This window comes from Vulpes lagopus, chromosome 3 (genome assembly GCF_018345385.1).
Source record: "Vulpes lagopus strain Blue_001 chromosome 3, ASM1834538v1, whole genome shotgun sequence".
Lineage (NCBI taxonomy): Eukaryota > Metazoa > Chordata > Mammalia > Carnivora > Canidae > Vulpes > Vulpes lagopus.
This window is the reverse complement of record NC_054826.1, coordinates 27470376-27494518: the sequence shown is the minus strand read 5'-3', so window position 1 is coordinate 27494518 and position 24143 is coordinate 27470376. Positions and strand designations below refer to the sequence as shown.

Here is a 24143-nt window from a genome sequence, read left to right as displayed (position 1 = left end):
TGCTGTGTCACTTTACAAGCTTTAGGACCTACCATGGGAGACAAAATGAAGACAGAATCTCTTCCAAACAACATGTTCTAACATGTTCAAGCTTGAACCTTCCTGTATTATTATTTATCCAGAAACAAGTAAATGCAGTCCCACACTGTAATTTGCTAAGTAAACGCAGATGGTGCAAATCAGGATTTCTTAACCTCAACACTATGGAGATTTGAGGCTGGATAATTCTTTCTAGGGGTCTGGGGGAGGAAGCAGTGTACATTATGGAAATTTTAATAGCATCCATTACATGGTAGTAGCACATCTCCCCCCTCTGTTATCACAACCAGAAATGTTCTCTAGGTATTGCCAAATCATCCCTGGTTGAGGAACACTGATTTGGAGTAGCACTCAAATCTAAGTTCAGCCAGATACAAGGAGTCAGCTGAGCATCTGAAGGGCAACAGAGAACCACTGGCTGCTGCTGTGATGACAAGGACTTAGGACAAGTGAATTGAAACTCTCTCATTGACTCAAGCTCATTAAATTTAAGATACTGAGTAAATAGTTTACTACAACTGTGAGAAGTGATTTGGTCTATCATCACAGCTCAACCCTAAGATCCTGCTGATTCTTTTTTACCAGAGAGAAAAATTTTTAAATAATTATAGTATCATTATAATACTATTTCTCTACATCAGTAATCTTATAGTAACAAGTGACAGAAACCCAATTCAAGGTAGCTTACAAAACAAAGGTGGTGGTGGGGGGTGGGCAGAGAAGCTTTTTATGGTGGGTCATGGAACAGAAAATCCAGGGGTAGAATTGGCTTCTACACTTAGATTGAGGTATTCAAACAGTGACATCAGGAATATTTCACTTCTACTTTTTGGTCATATTTTCCTCTACGTTGGCCTTGTTTTTAAGCTGCTTTCCTGAGATAGTGACAGAGATGGCCCCTGAGACTCCAGGAAAAATAAGGGCTCTTTTCTAAGTGTTCCAGCCAAAGTTCCAAAATTAAGTTTCATTGACCTAACTTGGATTATATGTCTATACCATCCGGTTGTGCAAAAACTAAATTTTTGTAGCCAATAATTGTAGCCAAAGAAATGGAACAATCCAGATGACTTCCCAGGCTTGTCAGCACATACTGTAATAGTAAGCCTCTAAGATGGTCTTCATCAGTTCCTGTCTCCTGGTTTTCATGCCCTTGTATATTCTGTTTTTGAGTATAGGCTGAACTAATTTCTAAATGAACAGAGTACAGTCAAAAGTGATCGGATATCACTTCTGAGATTATGTTACAAAAACACTGTGACTTCTGTCTTACTCATCTGCTGTATTGCAAATTGTCCTGTGGAGAGGCCTATATGGCAAGAACGTGATGGTTTTATCCAACAGCCAGCGAGGACTAAAGGCCTGCCAATAGTCATGTGAGCAAGCTCAGAAGCAGATCTCTCTGAGTCAAGCCTTGAGGTTGATTCCAGCCCTAGCTGACCCCCTGACTGCAGTCTTACAAGAGATCTTGAAGCAAAGACACAGAAAAGTTGCACCCAGATTCCTGATGCATAGAAGCCATGAGATAGTAAGTTATCTGTTGTTTTAAGCCAATACATTTTGGGGCTATTTGTTATACAGCAATAATTAAGTAATACAATGTGCTACCACCACCCACAACACATACACACTCCCAAGGATACAAGAGGGGACTGTTTCATCAAATACCATGGCCTGAGATTAGGGGAGGCATAGCCCCAAGGGAATTCTGGTATTCAAAAACACATATGCTTTATAACATCCAATTCAGGTTGTTTGAACTGAACAAACATAAGTTTCAAAAAAAATAAGGAACACACTCTTCTGACATTCTCCCCACAGGGAGAAAACTGTAAACTTTCAAGTGACTGCACCAGGAATGGATTTGCACTGACCTGGCTCACAAAAGACTTTGCAAAAGCACATATCCTGAGGGTGGGAGCACTGTGTTGATAGCAATTCTTTTCTTCATTCACCCCTGGAGATTGAAACTTCTGGACATTAAGTTTGAGTGGAACTTCTCTGTTGTTCCTTTAGGCCCACCTTCTCTGGATTTTTAGTTTCCACTATTACATAAGCCTTGAAATATTCCTTGTTGACAGGGACAGTTTATTTTCTTTCTCTATTAAACAGGAAATTGAATAGCCTAAAAAGAAGCTGAAATATCGATGAATCTTGGCCATGCTATTATGAATTTGTAGTTCAATTTTGAAATAGTGGGATTGAGGTCTTGACTGAAATTTTTCTTCCAAAATGTCCCTGAAGCACTAAGATGAGGTCATTGGAGGCTTTGGATTACTTGAGGTGCTCTAGAACATGTGATATGTAGAAGGAAATTCCCCTTGTTTTCTCATTTCTATGTCCTCACTTACCTTGTCTGGATCATCGTAAATACCCTGGGAAAAATGAAGTCTCCATCAAACATTTGATCACCAGAAAGAGCAGAGGGTAAGTACTAAAGAGACTGTGACTTGCTGACAATAACTCACTGGATCCCAAGTCTGTCCTTATTGCCCATGATGACAAGTCACAAAGTGGAGAGAATTTAGGAAGTGATTTGAGTATCAGGTACTTGAGTACCAGAATTCACCAGTAGTACTCATGAGTACTATTACTTAGGACCATTCACACCATATTATTTTATGCAGCATCTACATGGCGTGGAATTTGATACTACAAAACATGCAGTTGATTGATTGATTTCCAGAGTAGATTGACCTAGTAAAATGCTGCATATGACATTTATGCATATAGATTTAGTCAGTGTGTGTTTTCAGATTAATAGCAGCTCAGTGGATGATCAGATATCCATGAATCTTCCAATCATTGAGATCTTTCCTATATATTTCTTATTAATGAACTGAGATCTGCTTACTCAAAAAAAAAAAAAAATCTTATTTCTCTGACCTAAAGTTAGTGAAAGTTTCAGATGCTGAAGGAGTAGGGAAGAAGGACACGTATATCAAACAAGATCTTTGAAAACTCAAAGGTTCCACCCAAGGACCAGGTTGGAAAGACCCTTATTTGTCTTTCATCTACTAATTCTCTAAACAAAAAAAGGACTAGGGAGCTTTAAAAGCTAAATTAAAAAGTTTCATTTTCTTAATTTGCATTGATCCACATTTCCTGAGACCATCAGAATCTCACTAACAGCAACAGGATAGTATTCCTCTGAGTTCAACATGCTCACACATTTTTGGGGAGTCTAGCTCCTTCAAAATTCTCCCAACTGGTTGAGGAAGCTCCCAGTTACATTCAGTGAGAGTGGGAATGGAGATGAGTTGGCTATGACTAGAAAGCACCATTCCCTCCTACAGGTTCTTGTAGCTGCATGTGGAACCTGCTAGCTCCTTCTTTCCTGCTTTGGAGACTGCTGCCTCTGGGTGTCAGATCTAGGACAGCTCCCACCTGGCCTGTTTCAGACACACTGGCTTCTGTGTCATGTGCTCTGGCAATGCCCTCACAGCATTCTGCTTGCACTCTCTACAGAGATAAGTAGAGAGGCTCCTGGATCCTTTCATTTTATTTTATTATTATTTTATTATTATTTTATTATTATTTTATTTTATTTTATTTTATTTTATTTTATTTTATTTTATTTTATTATTATTTCCTCATCTCCCTGGGACTCTAGCACATATTCTGGGGGATTCAGAAAAAGAGCAAATCCTAAAAGTTCTAGATTGAGCCTTTTCTTGATGCTGGCTTCTCCTCCTTTAGCAAAATTTATGTAAAGGACTTTGCCCTCAAGGGTGAGTCTTACCTCAGATATGTAAATTAGGCCCTCAAGCTTTGATAGTCCCCAGTACTTATACCCAAAGATAATCACTGTAGATGTGAGTCAGGTGAGACTTAGAGCACATGGGAAACATAATTCAATGTGTTTCGAAAGATCCAAGCCAATTTTCTTGTGTTTATGGGCACCATTGATCTTAATGAAAGAAAACTCAAGAAACAATTAGCACTGACTACAGAGTGTAAACAAACTAATTAAAGAATTTCATACGTATTTTTCTCTGCTTCAAACATGGCTTAACTTTAAATTATTGTAGTTGGTCATGAAGAACAAGACTCTGAAATCAAACCACCATTTAGAAGCTACGTTAAATTCACCGTGTCACTTAATCTCTCAGAGCCTGTTTCCTTGTTTGTAAAATGGGGATAACATCACCATTATCCCACTGGATTGTTGTTAGCATCAAATAAGGTAATGAATGTAAACAGAGCACAGTAACCTGGCACAGAGTAAATACCCAGCCAACTGTTTGCCCCATTATATGTACAGCCACGTATGTGTGTGTCAATATTTCTTTATACTATGATACAGATGTTCAAAAGTATTTTCGAAGCCCCTCTAGACAATGGTCAAAGTCTTTATGAAAAGGCCTGTTGCTATTTTAGAAAACTGGCCTCAAATCTTGATTAACAGCGACATTTCTATTTTTTTCCTGCTACTATGTAAATAGCACAAAAGTCTCACAAATAAATAGCATCATTTTGTATAAACAGATTCCTAGCTTTCTTTGCAATGGAGGGCAGCTTCTCACAAATTCTTTTAAGAATGCTCTGGCTTGTCCCAGAATCAACCCATGCTGAGTTTACTATTCAGACCAGATTATTACCAGGCAGTTGGAGCGGTCAAATTCCCACAGCCAATTTTCTATAAAAATCCCAAGTAATTGAAATGGGAGGAAGGTACCCAGTAAAAGTCAGGGTGAATAATTTAGCACAGTAGCTGTCTGCAGCCTCTGAAGCAACATATTCAAGGCATTTTATTAGAAAGTTGAGGAAGCCACTGTTGTCTCCAGAACATCCTGGCTGCCACCCATTCATTTCATCAAGAACAAGGAGAGTAGCAAAATCTACTACAAAATCTAAGCAGCCAGGGGATCTAGGATTAATCCTTCTCTGATACCTGAGCCATCCTGTAAGTGCCAAATATGAGCAGTGACATTGTACGTCATTGTACGTGACATCTTTCTAAAGGCCAGTGTTGAGAAACATAACTAGTAACAGGAGTCACTAAACAAGGGTGCTGTATTCCCTCCCAGCTCTGTAGATTCCTTCAAAGGGGAGACCCATCTGCTAGGGATAGGGATAAGCTGGGTGCTATTTTAGAAAACTGGCCTCAAATCTCTATTGAGTGACATTTCTAATTCTTTACTGACCCTATGTAAGTAGAACAAAATTCTCACAAATAAATGCCCTCCCTAAGCAGGACTAGTTAAGAGTTAGGGACACAAATGGCAGAAGCCCAGTTCACTTAGATTTAGTGAAAAGGGAATTTGTTGACGAATACTGGTGATAAGAATGGAAAGTTACTCACAGGATTGAGTGAAGCTCTAGATTAGAATGGAGTTCACTGGATCTAACACCCGGAAATCAGTGACCCAGGTGAGAGTCTCTGTGTCTTAAGGTCTTACTGTCAGAGAGGTAGAAGTGGACATCCAATATCAGAAAAAGGTGTTTGGGAAAATAATGTGTTGGGTAATCAAATCAAAATGCGAGGTTCTGGAAGTCCTGTGAGCTACTTCAATTACCTACAAGTTCATAGCAATTATTGAAAGCGTTTAACGGTATAAACTCTATGTCCAACCATTACAGGTTGAATTGTGTCTCCAACCCCTCCTCCAAATTCATATGTTGAAGCTTTAACTCCCTCTACTCTTCTTAATTCTTAGTTGAGACTTCAGTAATAAACAAGAAAAAAAAAAAAGAGTTTACTAACATGTGTATGTCATGTACACATGGAAGATACCTCATGAAAAATTAGTAACTCTCCAAGGTAGCTTAGAACTCCAGCTTAAATTCCACCTTTAGCTAAAGGCAAAAGAAAGGTGTGGGAGGAGGACAGTTATAGGTTACCAGGAAAAGCAAGGTAAATAGGGTAAGGTTTGTTACACTAAATTAAGTAGGCACCTTTCCTATCAATAAAATTCTCTTGTGATTTATGGTCATCCTTCTCTTCCTGGTACCAAGAGGGAGATACCCTTAAAAATGGAGATTTCCTTTGTAAGTGCAAGTGTCCCTTACAAAAGGGTAATCTCTACTCTGTTTTCAGAATTTCTACTATGTCTGCTGTTTCTCAAAACAATCAGCTCAAGGAGCACCTGGGTAGTTCAATTGGTGGGGCATTGGACACTTGATTTTGGCTCAGGTTATGATCTCAAGTCATGAGATCAAGCCCCATGTTAAGCTCTGCACTCAGCAAAGAATCTGCTTAAGATTCTCTTCCTCTGCCACTCTCCCCATGCTCACATGCACTCTCTCTTTAAAAAAAAAAAAAAAGAGAAAGGTTTAAAAAAATACAGCTCAAAATAATCCTTAAGCCAAAGAGGCATATTTTGGGTACTCTGTTACCCTTTGATATTTATTCCTTTTACTCCTTTCCTGTGAGGTCATCTCTGGCTGATTGTGTCCCTCAACTGAAGATTACATCTCTTAAGATAGTCCCCTCCTACATGGCTCTCTCCTTCTCTCAAAGTCTCAGACCTTGGGATAGTCACAGCTCTGCTGATACCAGCTCTGGGCCACTGCACTATCTCTTCTGCTTCTTCTATGCCCACACTTCTGCAAATAGTCATTCCGTAAATAAACCCTTTCCAAATCATTCCAATTTGAGTATGGCATCTGCTTCCCCAACTGATAGAGCTCTCTATAAAACAGAGGTGGAAAAACTGAAGGACAAAACCTCCTTCTCCCCTCCACCTTGAAAAAAGGATCCTGGATAGGATCCAAAGTACATCAGGCTCTCATACACAAAGTCCATGTCAGATGAGAGATTTTTTAATGTGCCATCTGTCATCAGAAATCCCTTGCCTAAATGTTTATTTCCTTTGGGGACTTTCTTTCATCATTGCTTTCTATTGCTTTCTAATTATACTTATACCTTAGAATCTTTGTGGCCACAATATTGGGATCAGATTATTGACTGAAATCTCTTTGTGTCTGATAATTTTGGCTGTTCACTATTTCCATTAGTAATGTGCCATGTTTTTGGTTTTAGTTATATTTTTTTCAGAGTATCATATATAAAAAGTGACAAAAGCTTCAATACCTGTGGTGTGGATTTTATCTAGTGGGGAATCAAAATAAAGTGGAAATGTTTGGGGTTTCCTTTCCTTTTGCCAGTGACCTCAACCTCTTCTCTCATTTCACCCATTTTGCATTTAATCATTCTTTACCCCAAAGGCAAACTGCGCATCTGTATGTCTACTACTTATCAGGCACTGCACATTATTTTCATTCTACAAGCAACTCTCAGAGACAGATCTAAGCACGCCCTTTGTGTTTATTTATTTTTAAAGATTTTATTTATTTATTTGAAAGAAATAGAGCATAAGCAAGGGTAGGGGTAGAGGGAGAAGCAGACTCCCACCTGAGGAGGGAGACCAGCTGGGGTGAGGGGGCGGGGCAGTGCTCAATCCCAGGACCCCAGGATCAAGACCTGAACTGAAGGCAGATGCTTAACTGACTGAGCCACTGAGGCACCCCCAAGGATCCACATTTTATAACAAGAACACAGGCTCAGGAAGGTGACTTATCCAATAGGATACAACTAGTAAGTGGTGAAAGAAGAGAAGGTACCAGATCTAAGGGACCCCAAAGTACATGATTTATGCCTCTGCCACTGCCTGCTAACTTCTCCCACTAAGTACCTTCACCTGCATCTAGAACACTCAACAGGGAATGCTGTTCCCACCATGATTCTCCTGACTTTGATTTCATCTCCAGCATTTCCTCCATGGCTGACGACTCAAGGGTGGGATAGGGCTATTGACAGGTTATGAACAGATGTAAACAAACACTTTCCAGAATTGCATGCAGAGATATAGTCATCTCGCTTGTGGGGTGTTTCTGTCTCCTAAGCTAGTACTTCTGTTTCTTAACGGTGGAAACCATATTTTCTTTCCCTTTGGCGCTCCCCCACTCAATCCTCCCTACAGTCTATTTCAGTTCTTTGCACATGGGACAGTCTCAGCAGATGCCACTGACTAACTGGGAGATTTAAAAAACTGGAAATTTGGAAAACTTTTGCTTGTGAAGGGGAAGTACACCATTCCTACCCTGGTTTTTATTTTTTTTTATTTTATTTTTATTTTTTTTTATGATAGTCACAGAGAGAGAGAGAGGCAGAGACACAGGCTGAGGAAGAAGCAGGCTCCATGCACCGGGAGCCTGATGTGGGATTCGATCCCGGGTCTCCAGGATCGCGCCCTGGGCCAAAGGCAGGCGCCAAACCGTTGCGCCACCCAGGGATCCCTCCTACCCTGGTTTTTAAAGAAAAAAAAATTATTCTGGGGAATAATAAAAATTACATTTTCCCTTCTTATTTCCTAATGAAACAAATAGGAGATGTAAGAAGTACTAGTGAAATAGATTTGTTTCCATCCAGTGCTCTGTTCTGTCAGGACTTTATGAACTTTAAAGGAAAGGGACTCTTTAGGTCAGGAATTCCTCTGTTGCGGGGCACCTGGATGGCTCAGTTGGTTGAGCATCTCACTCTTCGTTTCTGCTCAGGTCATGATCTTAAGGTTGTGAGATCAAGCACCACATCAGGCTCCATGCTCAGTGCGGAGCCTGCTTGAGATTCTCTCTCTCCCTTTTGGCCCCTCCCCCTGCTTACAATCTCTCTCTCTCTAAAATAAGTAAATAAATCTTTAAAAAAGAAAAGGCATTCATCTCTTGCAAGGCTCCAGGCTTCCCTCCAGGAAGGGGAGGCTTGTGGCCTCTTGGTGAAATAACAGAATCAGAACACTACTGGTGTGTTTCACCTTAGCACTGACTTTCCTAGAAGGTGGCTTTGGTGGGGTCATCTGTTGGGGGTTGTTTAAATCTCAAAATCTGAGGACGTGGGGGACAAGGGAAGTCAGCTAAGTCTGCAACTCAAAGGGAAAACCAGCTTAATGTGATTTAAGGGACCCAGGAAAGACTTCCTAGCCCCCAAACATCTCCCATTGGCTTCCTCCAGAACATTAAAAGAAACCTCACATTTACCCCCATCTTCGCTTAGGCAGTAAGAGCCTGGCTAAAATACAAAGGTATTAGACGATGCAAAACTATTTTTCCTTTATTCTAAGATGCACACTTTACCCACATTTTAATGTTTCTGAATCAGGATGCATTTTTAGAATCAATGTAACTTTTTTTTAAAAGATTTTTTATTTTTATTTATTTATGATAGACATAGAGAGAGAGAGAGAGAGGCACAGAGACACAGGCAGAGGGAGAAGCAGGCTCCCTGCCGGGAGCCAGATGCGAGACTTGATCCTGGGACTCCAGGATCGCGCCCTGGGCCAAAGGCAGGCGCGAAACCACTGAGCCACCCAGGGATCCCTCAATGTAACTTTTTAATGTACTTACTGCTTCTTATTTCCCCTGAACAACTGTTAAGTTCATTTGTATTGAATAGATAAAAACCCCTGGGAAAGTTGTTAAAAATCTAGACACCTGGGCCTCACAAGAGCAGGTGCCAAATTCAGGAGGTCTGGCAATTTGCATTTGCAGCAAGCAATCAGGGTGACTCTGAGCAAGTAGCTCGACTTCAAGAGGCCCCAAATCAGTATTTTCCTGGATTCAGGGAATAGGGTCTTTATGGATCTTAGTGATGTGAGTTTGCAAGGTGTGTCGCATGGAGGCTGCTCAGGTTACCAGTCACTGGGTCTGCATTTCAGAATCAGACAGTGAGGAGAGAGGCAATCTTGGGTCCTACATTTTCAGAAATCAATTCTGCTGTGCCATATTTCTCTGAAATGCTGGTATTTTAACATTTAAACTCCATCTTTCAAAATCCTTTCACTTTTAACCATCTCATACTTATGTAAATGAGGTAAATTTCAGCCCTCCAGAAACTCACACCCTAGTGAGTGGATCTTGCAAATTGACCTGAGCCAGATTACTCAATGCTAAAATGGGAGCCACTGACGAATTGGTAAATAGAGAGTGTTAGCTACTCTCTTCTACAAATGTTACCCAGTTATGGTAAAAGCAAGCCACCAGTCAAATTCTGCTGCACCTACAAACACTCATTAACCAAATATTAGTAAACGGTAGAGGAAAAAAAAAAAAAAGCTGTTCATATAACCTTGGATGCAAGTTTCTCTCAAGAAATTGCCAGGATTCCAGGGGCAAGATTAGAGCATGAGGAAATCAGAATTTTCCAGAGTTCATGGCTAGACCAAAGACCAGATAAAGGCTTACCTGAAGCATCATCTAAGGGTGTAGGTTATAATTCTAGCTGAATACGTGTATCCTATTCATGCAGGAGTGGAGGGTTTCTAAATCATTTACCTAATTCACTTATCTTGAATATCTATATTTACAAAGGGATCTCACTTCTAACTTTCACCATGTTAATCAAATGCCACTAATTTCACCAATAAAAATTCTCATGTAAACTAAAGCACTCGTTATTGATGGAGATGTAAATCACAGAGCTGCTTTGCCTCTGGATTGTGCATTCCTGATTGGAGTCCAGAAACATTTGGTTAGAGTCCAAACTAGGTGGCACACACATAATGTGGTACTGTGTATTCAGAAGCATTTAAAAATAAATAGCAGATCTACCTTAAGACTGCAGCTGACTCACACACACACTGTGGTATCTCTGATATCCTGCTCCAAGATTTGGTCTTTACCTGGTGGGCATGCAGAAGTGAGACAACAGTCCTCTACCTGCTACAGCTTTGGTCCAGAACATGGATCACCATACTACGAGAACTACATATGATAAGGAAGTAGAAGACAAGCTGGGGACAAAGCACTAGCTAACTACCACCACCCCACCCCAGAACTACCCACCCTCACTCCCAGGTGGGATATGTGTGACATTTCTCAGGCACTCCTACCTGCCCTAAAACTAAGGGAAGAGAAAAACAAATAGTTAACTAATAGAGATCATTATCCTGCAAGACATGAATCTCCAACAGTTTATAAATGTCTTAGTGATTTATAAGAGAAAAGCATTCTTATGGGTCTCTGGAAGCTAGGTTATTGATAGACCCATAGACTCAATTTCCTGGAGCTCTAATACCACCCTCCCCTCCATAGTGATATAGAAAACAAAGGTAAAAGAAAATGCAGGTAAAATTAAATTTCCTTATAACCTGAAGCCCATTGACAAATACTTGAGGTGGGCAGAGTATAACATTCTTCCAGGAAGCTCCCAACTGTCTTAGTTTCGATGCTTTACTAGAATGAAAAACAACCCTAGCTTTATGACAATAGTAAGGGCTTCAGTATCTAGAGGGTCTTCTTTACATATCAAAGTCCTTTTGGACACCTCCCTTTTTCCTTATCTGTCACAACCCCCAAGTATATAAATCAGTCACCCCTCAGAACCCTGATGCAGCAGCTCTTTCTGCCCATGGGTTCTGTCCCCCTGCTTTAATAAAATCACCTTTTTGCAACAAAGACATCTCATGAGTTCTTTCTTGGCCATTGGCTCCAGACTCACCATTCCAAAAATGACATCACACAGATCCAATAGGGATAAGGCTTCTTCCCAAAGAAGTCCCAGGGCCCTAAACGTCCACTCTATCCATACGGTTTTCTCCATAAAAATAAAAATATTTCTATGGTCCCTATAGTCATTTACTGGTTGGGTGACTTGGACAAGTTTCTTCATCTCTGATCCTCAGTGTTGCCCTCTGTAAAAGGGGAGTAAGAATACTTACTTTCTAGGACTGTTGCCAAGATCAAAACAGTGTCTGGTGCAGAGGAGAGGCACAGCTAATTTGATTTTTAATATTTGTGTCTTTTAAATCTTTGTTGCTTTTTCTCGTTTGTGAGTTCTAAGGAAGAATAAGATCTATATTGCATAGCAGTACTTTATTTCACTATCACTAGAGATTACCAATCACTGACCTTGGCCTTAATCTTACTCTGAACTTTCTAAAATCCAGAATGTTAGCCCTGAGGCTTCTGCCTCTAGGAAAACTGCACAGCCTCTCTCATCTGCTCCCTGGTCCTAATGGTGTGGGAAAGAAAGGCAGAAGGAAACTAGATAAAATTAAGTGTCCTTCTAACCCGCAACCCATTGACAAATACTTGAGGCAAGCAGAATATGACTGACGTTCCTTCAGGAAACTCCCAACTGTCTTAATGTTAGTGCCTTGCTAGAGGGAAAAACACAATCTTAGTTTGCTAATAGCAAGGCTTCCTATCCTATGAGTCTTCTTTAGCATATGAAAATCCTTTGGAACTTCCATTATCTTTGCTTCCCCCAACCCCAAAGTATATAATCAGTTGTTCCTCACAACCCTGGGTCTGTAGGCCTTAGCAGCTCTTCCTGCCTATGGGTCCTGTCCCTATGCTTTAATAAAACCAACTTTTTGCACCGAATATGTCTCAAGAATTCTTTCTTGGCCATCAACTCCAGACCCAACAACACCACTCCAAAAAACACATCAATATCTCAGTGAGGCCCTCTTTTTGGTTCTAGAAAGGTGTCCTTTTCTATTTCTAGTCCCAGACCCAACAAGATAATCACAGATTCCATCTCTAAAATGCTTTCCTTTCTATTTTGCACCTGTTCATGTATATATATTAGCCCTACATTTTGAGAAATGATGGCCAGTGGGCTGGCAGGGCTGCTTTCCACTACTTTAGTCAAAACAGTTTAACTTCATGCCCTCAGCAACTTTTCTTGTAGGAGAAGCACCTCTTTATTTAAGGGAACTTCATTAGCCCTAACAGAATTTTCAGTGAAGAGCTAGCTCTTCCAGAAAGTGCCCCCTGCCATATTCTCCTCTCATGTAGCCTATCCCCTCAAAAAAAGAACCTGGGTTCTTACAAGAGGGCTTTGCCTTTCTCTTACTGATCTGATTCTGAATATGGATTTTTTTTTTTTTAAAGACTACCTATTAGAGAGAGAGAGCATATGAGTCGGAGGGAGCAGCAGAGGGAAAGGGAGAAGCAGCTTCCCACTGAGCAGGGAGCCAGACGAAGGGCTCAATACCACCACCCCGAGATCAGGACCCAAGCCAAAGGCAGATGCTCTACTGAATGAGCCACCCAGGTTCCCCTGAACATGAGTTTTTAACAAATGATGAGAAAGCAGAAGACAGGCTGAGGCCAAAGAACAAGATGGCATCCTGCAAACCAAACCATGCCCCCCCAACCCGACTCCCAGATGGGCTATGTGTGACATTCCCAGGCACTCTTGGTGGCCCTAAAACTAAGTGAAGGGGAAAACAAATGGTTAACTGATACAGATCACAGTCCTGCGGGACATGAGTTTCCATCAGCTACCAATCAATGTCTTAGAGATTTACAAGAGGAAAAAAGGATTCCTATCAATAGCCTAGCTTCCAGAAACCCATAACTCAATTTCCTGGAGCCCTAACATCATCCTCCCTTCCATGAGTGGTGTGGGAAACCAAGGCTGAGGTAAAGTAAACAAAATTAAATTTCTTTATGACCTTCAGCCCATTGGCAAGAACCTGAGATAGAGTATAACATTCCTCCAGGAAGCTCCCAACTATCTAAATGTTAGTGCCTTACTAGAAGAAAAAACTTTAACTCACCAATAGCCAGACCTCCAAAGTCCTGTAAATCTTCTTTAGCATATCAAAGTCCTTTCAGACACCTCCTTTTGTCCTCATCTCCCCCAATTCCCAAGTATATAATCAGCCACTCCTCACAACCCCAGTGCAGCAGCATTATCTGCTCACTGGTTCTGCCCAGTGCTTTAATAAAATCACCATTTTGCACTAAAGATGTCTCAAGAATTCTTTCTTAGCCATAGTCCCTGGACCTCACCAACATTCCAAAACTACTTGCCTGTTTTCCTTAAAGAGATTAGCACTTCATTCCAGAGCAGCAAGCCACAACCCCCACCAGCATTTCGAATCATTTAAATCTCTATAGGTGGAATTTTGCTGCTCCCTAATTTGCATTGGCCCAAGCCCTCCCAATTCTGACACAGCCCCTGTATTACACAATAACCTGCCGGCCCTAGAAGACATCTGGGTAACCCCATTTCAGGCTCCCATCATTACAGCCATTACTACATAACAGGCAGTGTATGCCATTAGCCAGTCACTTGGCAAGGCCAGGAATGTTCAACCATGATGGAAGTTCTGTTGTGAGGTGAGATAATGAGGGAGAAGGGGCAAATTTTTCTCATCACAGGCCTGGATTAGAAGCCCTAGAGTAGAGAAACCAGTACCTGGGGAGCCCAAATGATGCCAGTAGAAAGAGTGTCACTCACTGAGCAAAACAACTGCAGGTAGTTTCCCATCACCTATCCCAGTCAGTATTCTCATCTAAGTGAAAACTATAACAAAGATAGCCTTTGAACATAGTGGCTTCAGGGACAGTGGAGAAGGAAGAGGGACAATGGATTCAAGGCTCTGGACAGAGGCAACACTCACCATTTCTTGTGGTCATTGTTTAGTGTTCTGATATTTATGAAAAGTGTAAACCCCAGTGCATTTGTCAATAAGGTTCAAGTTTAAAATCCTTACTCCCAAGAGGTAAAATTGGGAGAGAATCCCCTCACCAATTATGATCTTCTACCAAGATCATAACCTGAATGGTCCTTATTAGAAATGGCTCATTACTGACTAATAATAATCACAATACCGAGTAATGACTAACATAAGTATGAGCAGACTTCTTGTTTACAGTGGCTTCTGATGACAAATAGCTCTCATAATCAAAGCTTAGGTTCCACATTTCATGATGGGTTGCTCCAGAGACCCTGCCTTACTTTGTAACACTCTAGTCAGGCTACTTGAGTTTGGCACTGTGGCAGGGTAGGGACAGATGCAACAGATTTAAGGTTCTTTCCATATTTTATGAAAATTAACAGCACCATAGAAATTGTGTGATATTGCCACACACCTATCAGAATAACTAAAATAAAAAACACGGACAACACCAAATGCTGACAAGGATGCAGAGAAACTAGATCACTCACTCAAACATCACTGGTGGGAATAAGGCAACAATCATCCTGGGAAATAGTTTGTTTGTTTAAAAGAAACACCATGCAAATACAATAGACCCAACAATTGTAGTCCTGGGCCTTCATCCCAGACAAATGAAAACTTATGTTCCCATAAAACCTGCACATGAAGTTAATAGCAGCTTTATTTGTGAGAACTAAAAACTAAAAAACAAAAAAATGTCCTTTTGTAGGTAGATGGTTAAATAAACTGGTACATCCATACCACGGAATACTAGTCAGTCATAGAAAGGAACAAACTATTGATACATGCAATAACCTGGATAAATATGTAAGAAATTATGCTATGATAGCCATCCTGTAGAAAGAGGATGGACTCTCACCAAAAATATGGTTCAAATAGTAATACTAATGGCAATACATAAACATCAAAAAGGGATGAAAAGGATTATTGCTCACATAATACAGTTTTCAGAGGCCAGTTAGTCAAGCTTCCCAAGCCGACCCCAAAAAAATGGAGTGAGAGAGCAGGGAAAGAGACTGGTTTGGGGTTTTCATTACAGTTCAGTGCTAGGGCAGGGGTGAGGACTAGTGCACATGGCAGGGTTCACATGATTTGAACCTACCCAACCTCCCTTCACCAAAGGAAGAAATCAGGCTTTATCAGCTTGACCAGATGTGAGACAGAGGGGAAGAGGGAGGCTGAAAAGCTGTAGCAGATTTTGAAAAATAGAGTCAGCCAATCTCAAAAAGATACCTACTGAATGATTCCATTTATATAATATTTAGAATAATATAATTTTAGAAATGAAGGGCAGATTTGTTAGTGCTTGCCAAGGGGTAGGGATAGACATGGGGATGAGGAAGCAGGGTGGTTGTAAATGGGCAACATGAAGGATCCTTGTGGTGAACTGTGGTGGTAAATCCACAAATTTACACAGGTAATAAAACTCTGTAGAACTTACATATGCGCACATACACACAAGTAAAAATAAAACTGGGGAAATCTGAAAAATATACATGGTTTGCATCAGTGTCAACATCCTGGTTATGAGGGGCGCCTGGGTGGCTCAGTATGTTAAGTGTCTTGCTTCAGCTCTGGTCATGATCTCAGGGTCCTTGGATCAAGCCCCACATCTAGCTCCCCACTCAGCAGAGTCTGCTTCTCCCTCTCCCTCTGCTGTTCTCCCTATTTGTACTCTCTCACTCGTGCTCTCTCTCTCTCTCTCTAATATATAAATAAAATCTTTTTAAAAACATTCTGGTTGTAATGCTATATTAGTTTTGCAAAATGTTACCATCAGGGGAAATTGGGCAATAGGAAAATATAATCTCTCTGTATTAATTCTTAAAACTCATATGAATCTATAATTATCTCAATAAAAATTTCAATTTAAAAAACACTTAAATTATGGTGCGGAAGACGCAGAATTGGAGGATGGAAGCTCCATAATCCAAGGTTGAAGACCAGAGGTTGCCCGTCTGGGCAACACAATTTGTCCTTTTCGTTTGTTTTTTTCCGTTGACCTCTGTAGAATCCACCTGATGATTATGGAGTAGTAAAAATGGAAGATTTTTCTCCGTTTTTTTAGTAAGAAAAAAATGCCCAATCAGGCTCACATGACATTTGCCTCCTAGCATCTCTGACTCTTTTTCTCTTATTCTTTTCCCCTTAGTTTCTGGATTCTAGTATCTGCCGGAGCCAGGACTGAAGAAAGCACAAAGAGCTGAAAAATCTGTTACATTACATCATCTGTCTCTGGGAATTGAGGCATGCTGGCAGGTTTGATTTAAAAAAAAAAAAATAAATAAAAAATAAAATTTGAGTCTTGGTTTCAGATAAAACACAAGTTCTGCTAGCCCAAGACTTATTAAAATTTTAAGTAATGTTCTTTGGATTAGAAATTTAAATAACTTTCAAATAGCTCTGAGCCTGGCAATTCTGATTATACATATCCAATACAGGTAAATAATATATTTTTACCACTCTGTATTCTGTATAATAAGTTATACATATTACTTATTGCATTTTATGTACATTGCACGTAATAATGGGTTGCTAAATGGGGATAGCAAAACCCAAGTAAGAAACACCCAACTGGCAGCTGGAATCATTTCCATGAATTTTCTCCCCCGATCCTGCCAGCTTCCTTTGCTATTAACAACACTCTTCATTTCAGCCAACAGTGTTTGAGGCAAAGTAGAATGAAAAAAAAAAAAAACTTCCTAGAATTGCAACATTAGCAGGCTACAAAGGCCCACCAGACCCTGATCATTTTCCCAGTGTTCCCACTATCCCTCCCAGCTATCTTCTGCCCTCTGTACTGGAGCTGCTGGTCTTTACCCAGGCCCTGCCTCCATAGTGTCTGCTGACAGCATGATTCCCAGATGGGCAACCTCTGGTCTTCAACCTTGGATTATGGAGCTTCCATCATCCCTCCAATTCTGGGTCTTCCACACCTAAAAGTCTGCCTCTTCCACCTTTACTGACAGGTCTCTGCCCTGGGTGTTGCCAGTCTAATAGGGCCATAAGTCTTGGAGGAGCTACAATCACTTGAAGAGCGCTGACTCTCAGGTATGAGGAGGATATGTGAGATCACTGTCTATCAAAAGGAAACACTGGCTTCAGAAAATTGGCAAACAGTGTAACAGAGAGAATAGGAACCTGTGTAAAGCCCTGTCTGGGGCCCCAAATCTGTCTCCAAATTCCTAGTTTCCAATGTGCTCTTTCTTCTTTAAAAAATACTTTGCAATTTTTTTCCCCAGTCATGTGTCATTCTTATTACCTCATGGACTGGAGCAGATGAGAGGAAAGAGGAAAGTTGACTGTGTTTCAACTGACGAAACAGTCAGAAAGAAGTGAGCAGGGCAAGGGAAAGGTCAAGAGCAACAGAAGGCAGAGTTGGAAACTCTGGTGGGAGCGTGACCCCAGATGAAACTTCATCTGCCATCTCTCATCCCCCTTCAATCCTAAATGCCCGGTGCCCCTCCTGGTGCTGCTGCCGGGTACTGAGGGTCCTGGAGCAAGGCTATCTAATGTGGACCGGTGGTCAGAGTTCTCCCTGTCAGGCCAGGCTGCTCCCCGCCCCCAGGCTACATGTAGGCTTGTTCTGGCTGATGGTTAGGACAGAAAAGCTTCCCAGGATATCCCAAAGAAAGGGTAAAACAAAGATTGTCCTCATGCTTTCTTGCTGTTCAAATCTAGCAAACATTGAGGCCCAGAGGAGAAATGCAAAGCACTGCAGGGTGCCTGGCACACCCTGAATAATTCATAAATATTCAATAAATGGATAGATAGATTGCAAGTTTCCATTGTTCATCCCATTTGACACTACTCCTCTGAATCTAATCTTCTAATCTAGGGCCCTTTTTGGTCACCAGTCCAAGCTACTCACTCAGACCCAAGTATATGCCACCCCAGGAGCCATTGGGAGCCACTCCTTCTAGAAGAGGAAGAGGAGAGAAGCACAGCCATTCCTACCGCAAGCTCCAACCAGTGATGGTTGCAATCTCACAAAAATCTATATAGAGGATAAAGTAGATGTTATCTATCCCATTGATTGACAAGAAAACTGAGACATCAGAAGTATATCATAACTTGCTAAGGCCACAGAATAGGCAGATGGTGGCTCTGGAAGGTCTTAAAACCCAGGTTGTCTGACCCCTACACTGGAACATTCTTCCACAGCCAGCCTTCAACTGCCATGGCACCAGGGCAGCCATGAACTTCACTTTTTCACCTATCTGTCATCCACGCTCTACTGTCTCTCACTGATGAGTTGGGAAGGAGCTCTCTCCTGCTTACTGTCTCAAAGTGGGCAAACGACAATCAAAGTAGTCAAACAGGCCAGCCCTGAACAAAGTCCCAATGTTGGAGGCCTTTGTTTTTGTGCTTTCAGCCTCTCTGAGAGCCCTTTCCCTCCATCAGGAACACTCTAGTCCTAAGATTCTTTTTGGTAGAGGTAGTGGAGGAGGAGAGCTAGAGTACTAGCCCTCCACCAGAAGGATACCACTGATAACCTCATCTATGTGGCCGTACAATTCCTTTTAAAATTAGAACTACATCATAAGAGAAATCTTACACTGTGTAAATGGTTTTATCTTCCTTTCCACAGGCATTTGTATTTTAAGGGGAAGACCAAGATTCCAGAATGGTCTTCTCTAATAGCAGTGCTGTTGGCATCACCAGAGAGAGAAGTGACCCTGAAGATCAGGGAGCTTTCCAGCTGGTGATTGTCATCTAGTCTTTCTGTAAGGCCAGTTTAACCACTGAGAAAAGATTGGGGAAGGAGAAAGTGAAAAAGGCTTCCCCTCACAGAGGCACCATGCTGAGGGCTGGCACTGCAACTTAATCTCTGTGACAGATACTGGTGGGCAGGGCAGGGGTGGGGGGTGGGTAGGTAGAGAGGAGCAAAACTCAAGGGATCTATATTGCTTTGTGAAATCAAAACCAAAGTTGACAACATCCAGTCAATTATGAAAGAAAAAATGGAACATGGCTGTGCCGTGAGTAACTGATTTCTTTGGGATGAGTGCCTAGTTTCTCTTACCCCTCCTCTCCTTCAGCTTGCTGGAGGCTGTTTATTTGTGTCATCTCTTCTCTCCACATCTAGAGATGTGGCTGCTTGTCATAATTCTTGGCTCCTGATCAAGCTTGGTGGAATACACATTGTGAAAAAAGTCCTCGCTTGGAGCTGAGGACAATCCCCTGCCAGATGGATGCCTGCACTAGGGATAGGTTCTCCTCTCCCAACTCACTATCAACCCACAGCCTGAGATGGCAGTGCCAGGATCGCATGCCCCAGTGCTAGCTTGACAGTCCCTGTGTCTGCTTCATGGGTCAGTTTTCTTTGCTCTTTCTTCAAATTGCCTCATGAGATTCGTTATTAAATTTTCCCGGATTTTAGTACCACCTGCTGCCAACAAACAAGAGACAGGAATAAATATTTCACTGGCATGAAGTTGGCCAACAGCTCAGTCTATGTCATTGAATTTTGACCAGGCATTTTATTAAGATAGTTTAAGTCCCAAAGCCAGTTAATTTGCCAAGTTGAAGTTGAACTTTTGTTCAGAAGATAAGAAGCTGTAGTCCTCAGAGTCACCCCTGACCCAGTTGTGCCCCAGCCCTTCCTTCAAAAGGATGTTCAGGAACTCTGGCCAATCTGGCTCATAACCTGTGGGACACCTTTGGGGTTTCTCTCCCGATAGCTGTGTCCAAAATGGCGGTACAGAGCACTGGTTCATTTCTTTTATTTTATGTTCTTAGCAAATAAACCCTAAAACAGTAATGCCTTTAAGGCATTGTATGTAATTCCAAATGCAAAATACAACGTTTAAATGAGGACTATTGTCTACACAATAGTTGGTGGAAATTGGTGCGGTGAGTGGGGGAGATAAGGAATTCTATAGTTCAGGACAAAGGGTGAAAGTGTTGAGAGTTTAGTCATAATTTTATTAAATGGAATTATGTGGAGCAAGCACATGGTCTCCTTACCTCACTCATTATTTTTTTTCAACTTTCTTAAAATAAAATTTATATAGAACAAAATTCCCCCATTTTAAAGTGGAGGAGGGACAAGATCACCCCCCCACACACACCTCTACCTAGAGATAAGCTAGAAGGATCCCCAGGACTCAGAACATAGTTGTACTCTAAGCTAAATACTTTAGGTTAAGAAAGACTTATTATAGTGACATAGTAAAAAGGAATCCATATTCATTTTTTTTTTCTTTACTTTTCTCCATACCACACCTCCTGCCCCAACACAAGGAGAAAAGATCCAGGACTGACCCTTGACACTGAGTAGGCATTTCTGGGTCTCCAGGCTGACTTTGGAAATGGTCCGCAGGGAAGGAATAGGATGATGAACTTTCCTAATCAGGACACATAGGCCCCCAAGTGGCATATTCTGAGGATGTGGGTGGAATTACATTACTTACATACCCAATAGATGAAGTGGGACATATGGTTCTACAAAACTTACTTTATTCCTAAAAAACTTCTAGTAGGTGGTATTATTTTTGTTCCCATTTTATACATGAGGAAACTACAGCCTAATAAAGTAACTTGTCCGACACCACATAGCTAACAAGTAGGAAAATTTAGATCTGAGCCCAGGTTTGCAGACTGTCCCCGACCAGTATGTCTTACAGCTACTTGTAGCTGTCAACAATGGGTGACTGACATCATCACAACACACCTTGTCCATATGTCCAGCCCTGGACCATACTGAGCCTGAACTCCTTCTGCAGGTGAGGGCAGACCCAGAGCCAGATCTGGCTCCTGAAATGAGCCCCACTTAGATGCTCAATGTTCCATTCATTAAGTCCTGATAAAATATCTGCAAAATTATCAGGAGTATCCTCCATTATTAGGAGATAACAAGAAGCCAAATAGGAGCCATACTTTCTAAAATATCTTGTCATCTGGTTGGGGAAAGAGGAAAACAGTACATATAACAGCATATTTACTACAAAGCAGCTAACAATGAACTAAATCATATGGTACTGACCATAATTTTTATAGCAGTTCAGAAAAGATGTGAACTTGGACTGTTGTGACGCAGGAAAGGCTTTATAAGGAAGGAACTTGACCCAAACACTCCAGGGTGGGTGGGATTCAGATAGGGGAAGAGACTCAGACATCCTTACTAACTCTCTCCCCTCCCACCAAATACCAGATTTGGATTATTTTCTTTTAAAGCCAGTGATAGCGAGTTATATGTTCTGCTTTTTTTTTTCCCCCTCAAATTCCAAATAGATTCTACATTTAGAACAAAATGATATAAACACAAAATTTAAAAAACATGTTGCTATTAAAAGTATCTAACCTCTGGTCATTGCTCATGGGATGTCTTGTGATTTCCTAAGACTGCCTCTTCTGACCTGGTCACAAATAATTCCAATGTAGGAAAAAGGCATCTGCTGCCATCTGAGAGATTTTTAGAATTATAATAAAAGATAAAGGATTAGTATGTCTACTTCTGAGGGCCTATTCTCTTTCTTAATTGTTAACAAGATGACCAAAGCCTTCAAAGGAAAGCTGAGTTTTACTCCAAAGCTCTCCACTTTCTACTTGTAGGGAGGCTCTGTCCCCGGGGTTATGCTAGGGTAGAGACAAACTCTCATATGCAACTTGAATATGTGGGCTTTCTTGGCTCTCTGATGATGTTCTGCAAAGGGCTAGAAATGCCACCTCCTTGGCAGGGGCGCTGAGCTCAGTCTGGTGTCAGCTGGGGCTAGTGCCATGATTATGGCCATGTCTCTGGGTTTGTCTCCTAACACAGCATGCTTTTCATGTTTATATCTGAATGGGCATTGACAATTGGATGTTTTGCTACATTGCAATAGTAACTGAAGAGAGACTGGGTTAAATAAAACCACCAACACCCGTGTGGAGGACTTTGACAGCAAGGAGGAGTTGGCAGAGGCATCACCTGGACCAGAGATCCCAAACATGGTCAGCTGCCAATAAGCCTTGCTGATTATTGATTGATGGCAAGCAAGAAGCTCCCCATGCACCCCAATCCCCAAAACAAGGCAAGGAGAAGAGAGGCCTGGAAGCAGGGATAGGAGGTAAACCCACAGAACAGAGGAGAGGCCAAGCAGAAGCTGGATGAGACATTGTCCTCATTCCCTCCTGAGTGAACCTGGGTGTGGTCATATTCTGTAACTCTCCCTTTCAGCATTGTGTTGTTCTAGAATTTATAACCCCAGACTGAAACCAGCAATTCCAGCTAAATTCCTAAAGCGCTGGTTACTTTCCTAGATAATTGCTCCTAACTGGTCCCTGTCTCCCACTTCTAGTGTCTCCCTCATTTTGATCTTTCCCACACAGTGGAACCAGACTAGCCTCCCCAAATATATCTTGGCCTGCAACTCTGTTTATTCAGAGTTGGTTCATGCTATGCCTTAGCACAGAGAGAGAAGAGAGATGAACCCTAGGCTGTGAGATTCAAAGGTACACCACAACCTGGCCGAAAAACTTATCTGGTCTCCCACAATGCTCTTTAAGTGGCCTCTGCCCCCTTGGGCTTGGGGTTAGCTCTTTTGATGGGCCTCCCTCCATTCTCTCCACTTTTCTAGCTCCCCAACACTTTTCTAGCTTGTTTGACATCCTTTTGAGTCCCACCTACTGCATTGAGCCCCCTGAATGGCCTTCTCTGGGGAACTCTTGGCCCCCACTTCATACCACACTTAGACTGACAGTGCTTACTTTTGAGTAAAGTTTTCTCCAAGGCGAAGGGTAAAAGTCCTGAGCTATGTCCTACCGTGTGAATTTCCCCAAGAAACACGTCCTGTTTTTACCAGGCAGAATGCCTCTGCTGTGAGTTACTTGTGTTCAGAGATCGTGCCTTACTCCTCTCAACATTGCAGAGGCAGCTTGGTACTTATGATGAACTCGATCAACGTTCTGGGGGAAAAAATGAAAAGAGTGGACATTTTTTTCTTCTGTACTTGTAATTTGTAGACAAATCAACACTTGCCTTAGTGATAAAACATAAATCAACTTGAAATCTTAGCATACTTGAAAACATCTATTGCCCATCTTCAGCCAAATAGAAGGGATGTGTTTGATAGAGCTATAGAATAAATTAAATAATTAACAGCTAGAACTGCTTGGCTCTTAGGTGCTTTACAGTCATGAACAGGAATCATAAATTGTAAGAGTAAGCATCTAACAATATATATGAGAGAGAGAGAGAGAGAGAGAGAGAGAGAGAGAGAGAGAGCAGTCCCCCTGAGAAGCCAATTAGCCCATCTCTTTCTCAGTCCATAAATTCCAGACTTTTTTTTTTTAAGTACCATCAAAACAAACCTTTCAAGACTTTTGGCTAAACGTGGCAACCCTTCAAAAGTGTATGAAAAACACAGATGTAAATCTAGGTCTTATGAGGGGAAATGACAGAGGCATAGTATCTGTTAGGGCTCGACTTTGCAAAGCTGTTCTGTAAATGCTTTTTATTTTGCTGACCAGCTTTATAATCCCCATCAGGCAAATGTCTACCTTGAAACTATAATTGTGCGCACGCATGCGCGTGTTCCGGCCAATGTTACCTGAGCCAGACTGTATGAACTCATTAAATGATTAAATGTCTACATGAAGAAAACAAATGCATTACTGACAGATGACTATTGGGTCCATCTGGCAAATGCAAAAAACATCTTGTTCTTAAGGAAAATATACTTCTTTTATTCAACTCCTATATTTAGAAAC

At 41.4% G+C, this 24143-nt stretch overlaps 1 protein-coding gene and 1 long non-coding RNA gene across 3 annotated transcripts in view; one reads left to right on the top strand and one right to left on the bottom strand.

Annotated features, from left to right (window-relative positions):
• The window catches only part of SNX18 (sorting nexin 18), a 108092-nt gene that overhangs the window by 20080 nt on the left and 63869 nt on the right, over positions 1–24143 (bottom strand). The window lies entirely within an intron of this gene.
• On the top strand, positions 1445–16689 carry LOC121487391. Its single transcript, XR_005986836.1, has 3 exons — positions 1445–1564; positions 2348–2463; positions 16603–16689. It is a non-coding gene; the product is annotated as an uncharacterized LOC121487391 (long non-coding RNA).